This window comes from Solanum stenotomum, chromosome 8 (genome assembly GCF_019186545.1).
Source record: "Solanum stenotomum isolate F172 chromosome 8, ASM1918654v1, whole genome shotgun sequence".
Classification (NCBI taxonomy): Eukaryota; Viridiplantae; Streptophyta; class Magnoliopsida; order Solanales; family Solanaceae; genus Solanum; species Solanum stenotomum.
Window position 1 is genome coordinate 11,513,875 of NC_064289.1, and position 5,748 is coordinate 11,519,622.

The 5,748-nt window shown below is 31.7% G+C and overlaps 1 protein-coding gene across 1 annotated transcript in view; it reads left to right on the forward strand.

The window, feature by feature from the left end:
* The window catches only part of LOC125875029 (putative late blight resistance protein homolog R1B-16), a 58,673-nt gene that overhangs the window by 19,416 nt on the left and 33,509 nt on the right, over nt 1-5,748 (forward strand). The gene's annotated exons all lie outside the window — the stretch shown is intronic.

Sequence of the window (5,748 nt, forward strand, 5' to 3'; positions counted from 1 at the left end):
TACATAAACACTCCATTTTTGAAATTATTACATTGCTCCCATAAATTCTCTATTAATGCATTACGGAGTTCAAAATGAGTATTTTTGTCTGTAATTTTTTATGTCTAGGTAAAAATTGTTCAAATCGGAGATTTTCATCTACCACCATTTTTGTCGTTGGAGTTGGAGCCTCTATGTCATCTTGAATTGGTGCATTAAGATCACGTTCATCCTCAATTATCATGTTGTGCAATATAATACATGTAGTCATTATATCATGTAGCACTTCCTTTTCTCCAAAAACGTGACGGTCCTGCAATAATTGCAAAACGTGATTGCAAAACTCCGAATGCACGTTCAACATCTTTTCAGACATGATTCTTGTTTCATCACGAATTAATTATTATGTTATGTATTGTATTTTATCTTGTATTTAAATTATTATGTTATGTATTGTATTGTTATCTTGTATTTAATTAATCATATTATGTATTGTACTTTTAAATTAAATTTTTCATCTTATCATTTTAATTTTGTTTATTCTTTATAGTGAACATTGATAATAAAATCAAATTATATTATTGACAAAAATTAGAAAATATTAAAATACTGTTAATTCTGGATGAAAATAGTATATATTAAATAAAATATTTTTTAAAATATTATATTACATTTAAAAAGAATTATGAATATTAGATATTTAATTAATGAAATTATATGTAAAATAATATGTTAATTAGAAAGTAATAGAAATAATAATAAAATATTTAAAAAGTGAAATAAAGAGTGTGAATAGTAGTTCTCCATATTTGGAGAACTACTATTCAGCTCTCTAAATATGAAGAATAGAGAGTGATATGAAGGTGGGTTAGAGTGCCCATTCTCTATTTTGCTCTCAAAATATAGATAATAGAGAGTAAAATAGAGGTGGGTTGGAGATGGTCTTAGGTTTTAGTATTACTTTCATCTTTATTGTTGCAATTTTGTCTGTTTTGCTTGTTTCGATGTATATCTGTATCATGTCAAATTATTGGACAAGTCATATATTTGTTTTGAAAGTATTTTCTTATTGGTTAAATTGAAAACCGAACCGTTAAAGACCAGAAATCAATAAATCAAAAACCGATAACAAATATCTTATTAGTTTGACTATCGGTTTAACACATTTAAAAATTGAAAATCGATAATTTGAATCGATAATACTTAAAATTGAACTGAACCGACGATTCACACCCCTAATAGAGATAGTACGATTTTCAAATAGGTCATACGTTCAATAAAAACATATTTTAAATTAGGCATAATATATAAATTTGTCCTTTAACTTGATTCCAATTTACAGTGCTCTAACTTTTAGTGTGCACAAAAAAACACTTAAACTTGTATAAAGTTGAACAAATAAACATATGCGTCCTACGTGGCATCACACAAAACAATTCGAGTCTTATGTGGTATCCTATGTGTATTATGTCATTTAGGACTCATAACTTCATACAAGTTTATTTATCTATTTGTGCACACCTAAATTTGGAGAATATAAATGTAAAATGAAGTCAAGTTAAAGGATATATTTATGTATTATGTCTTTAAATTAAGTGACAAAATAAAAATCAAACCGTTAAAAAACAAAAGTCATCTTTTTCTTTTTACTTTTTTTATTAACTCTCCGCAATGGATATAGTGTAACAACTGTTTCAAGTAGTCCTTCTAGTTCATATCAAGTGAATTGTTAGGATATTTTTTATAGTTCAAAAAAATTATTCAAAATGAAAATGCGTCAAAAGTTATCTTTAAACCATGGGACATTGAAAAAAAAAGAGGCTCTCTAATAGGTTAGTTTAAAAATATCATTAATATTACTTAATAAGTAGAAAATGTTCTTTTCCTAATAAATATATTAGTATTATTTTTCTTTTTAAACATATTCATTCCTCATAAAATATTATTAAAAAAAATTCATTTCTGGCTTCTTTTCTTTTTAAAGTTACTTTAACCAATAATGAATAATAATTAAAATTGAAACTTCATTTATTTTTAATTAATAATATAAGTCACGTATATAAGATCATAATAACTTATGATCATTAATTCAGTAATATTCTTTAATCGCATTTTCTTGGTTAACTTTAAGCTCTTTTTATTTGATTTGCTTCTCTACTTATTTACTAGGCATATTATTCCTTTAAGAAGTTAAATTTTAGAGTCAAATTATCTTATAGTTAATATTTTTCTTAGAGGACGTGCATAACAAAAATGACAAGTAAAATAGACAGGAGGAAATGTTTTTTTTTCTATTCTTAATATTAAATAGCTATATAAAATAAAATATAGGAGTACTTTCTTTGTTCAAAAAAATGAACTTCTTTCTTTAAGTCTGGGATCCGATCTGCCACTATAAGGGAAAGGGGCTTCAAACAAAACTTGATAAAATTTGACGTGAAATTTCATATATAATTTAATCGTCGACAGGTCACTAAATTTTTCCTCCTTTTTCAAGCTTTGGTCCAAACCCAACAGTGTGTTTGTTTGTAAAATCAAATGCATTTTGCCGGAAATAAAAATTCGCCGAATGATCATTTTTGGTAATAAAAGATTATTGAGTAACGAATTTTGACTCAGGGGACCCTAGAATTAATATCTCTAGTAACTGAAAGAAAATATCCGAGGTAAAAGTGTATTGTAGTGGATATATTTGTGACACATAAAAGTTGTTGCCCAATTGTGTTTAAAACAGTACCACTGGTTAAAACAAACTTTGCAGAAACACGAAGTTATTAAAGTTTAATGAACTAGTGAAAAACAGAAGAACATAAATTAATTCACGAAAAAACTAAGATCTATAAAATATACCAGAATCTGGAAATGACAGAACGGAAAAAGATCAAGCCCACTGAATGCACAGTGTCCCTTTAAGGAAACTATTGCCCTCTAGTATCCGAGGTTTGATTTAAAATATGTCCTCCCAAGATAGAATGATCTCAATCACCAGTGTATTGATACCCAAAACACTGGTGTCAGCGACCCATTCAACGGCAGTAAAGTACACGAAAAATATTTGTGCAAAAGAAGAAGAAGAAATCAGAAATTTCCGCAAGTAAAAAGTCTGAAGAATAACTGGTATTTATATCCAAGAGGAACTGGTTCCGAAAGATTGCAACCTTTCAGAAACCACACGACCATTTCAGAATGTTTGCAACCTTTCAAACAGTCATCTCCAACGGCGGGAAATTCAAATAAAACGGGAAAGTAATTTAAATAAAACCGGTCACGCGAATCCAAGTCTGGTCGGAACATTTCGGTTAACTAACTAATTAATTGAAATATTTTGGCCATTTAATTAATTAAATAAATAAATAAAACAAAACTTTGGCAAAAAATAATCTCTGGATCGATCATTTTCCAAAGCCAAAGTCGAAGCCGAGCCAAGCGAGCGACGATGACGGCGTGAATGGGATCCTTCTTTCCAACCCTTTAACAATTAATAGAAGTGTTTCTCTATTTAAACTCTTCTATTTTTCTTTCCACCACCAATGAGGGAGAAATGCATTTTTACTAAAGCATAAGAGGACTTTTCAAGTTCCTCTCTTTTCATCTTCCCTCTATTTTCCATTAACTCTTGCTATATACCCAATAATTCCCACATGAATGGGGAGTGTTTATAACATAACGAATGCACGGACGAGTGTGTACTTTACAAGCAGTGATCAATTGCATCTGGATAAGTAGGTTTTCCCTTAGACTTTCCGTAGTGAACATATCTCGGATATACTCGGTCAATCGGTAGATGCGATATCTTTGAATTGTCGAGCTTTGGTGTATACCTAGACAACCATATGATGTCACACAATTAACCCTTTACCGTTTATGGTTCTTACGGTTGTATTCGTTTCAACCATGAACACCTCCTGGTTTGATGAGTGTATAGAGAATAGGCTTTTAACAAAAAATTCCCTTTGAAGCGGCTTACACTTCACACTCACATAGGTGATTTCTAACTGTGTCATCTCGTAGAAACACTATTTGGTCAAATCTGCAAACTTAGCAAATCATTAAAAACTTTAAGCTTTATTAACTCATTAACAAGCCTTAAAGTCTTAACCTTGTTCCTAAACATTGTCTTCATCATGAGAATGGATTGAGTTGATTGACAATGTCGAACCGTCAGTCAAAACTTTGTTTTTCTCCTTAAATCTAGCTCTTGGGATCTCCAGTCTGCTAGATAGAGTTACCGCCATGCTGACTTATCCTAAGCCGTAAATCCATTCCCTTGGATGATCATTCAACTGCCTCTCTCACTAGGCCTTTCGTTAGTGGATCTGACACATTATCGCTTGACTTCACATAGTCAATTGTGATAATTCCACTAGAGAGCAGTTGTCTTACGGTGTTATGTTGCCGTCGTATATGACGAGACTTCCTGTTGTACATGACGCTCCCTGCCTTACCTATTGCTGCTTGACTATCACAATGTATGCAAATAGGTCCCACAGGTTTAGGACAGAATGGAATATCCTTTAAGAAATTTCGGAGCCATTCAGCTTCTTCACCAGCATTATCTAAATCAATAAATTCAGATTCTATTGTGGAGCGAGTGATACATGTCTATTTGGACGATTTCCAAGAGACTGCTCCTCCACCAAGTGTAAACACATAACCACTTTTGGATTTTACTTCATTTGACCCGGTGATCCAATTTGCATCACTATATCCTTCAATCACGGCAGGATATTTATTATAATGTAAATCATAGTGTTGTGTATGTTTCAGATACCCCAACACACGTTTCATTGCCATCCAGTGAGTTTGATTAGGATTACTAGTGAACCGACTCAGTTTGCTAATAGCACATGCTATATCTGGTCGCTAGTGCTATTAACATCCTAATTGATGTTATCCTTGTTAGTGGAGAGTGCACAGTGTCCCCTTAAGGAAATTATTCCCCTCTAGTAACTGAAGTTTGATTTGGAATATGTCCTCCCAGGATAGAATAATCTCAATCACCAGTATATTGATACCCAAAATGCTGGTGTCAGCGAGCCACTCAACGACAATAAAGTATACGAAAAATATTTATGCAGAAGAAGAAGAAATTAGAAATTTTCGTAAGTAAAAAGTTTGAAAAATAACTGGTATTTATAGCCAAGAGGAACTGGTTCCGAAAGGTTGCAACCTTTCAGAAACCACACGACTATTTCAGAAAATTTGCAACCTTTCAAACGGTCATGGTTGTTCCTGAAAGTTGCAACCTTTCAGAACAGTTATCTCCAACTGCGGGAAATTCAAATAAAACGGGTCACGCAAATTCGAGTCGGGTCGAAACATTTCGGTTAATTAACTAATTAATTGAAATGTTTTGGCCATTTAATTTTATTTAAATAATTAATTAAATTATTTAAAACAAAACTTTGTCCAAAAATAATCTCTCGCTCGATCATTTTTCAAAGCCAAAGCCAAAGCCGAGTGACAACGACGGCGCGAGGGGGTCCCTCTTTCCAACCCTTTTAACAATTAATAGAAGTGTTTCTATATTTAAACTCTTCTATTTTTCTTTCCACCACCAATGAGGGAGAAATGTCTTTTTACTAAAGCATAAGAGGACTTTTCAAGTTCCTCTCTTTTCATCTTCCCTCCATTTCCCATTAACTCTTGCTATATACTCAACAAAACTTTACATGTTACATTACTTTGATATGTTTGGGTTTGGTTTTTTTCTTCTCTATATTCTGAAATGATGTTGTTTTCATTTCTTTTATGAAAGGTGACAAAGCT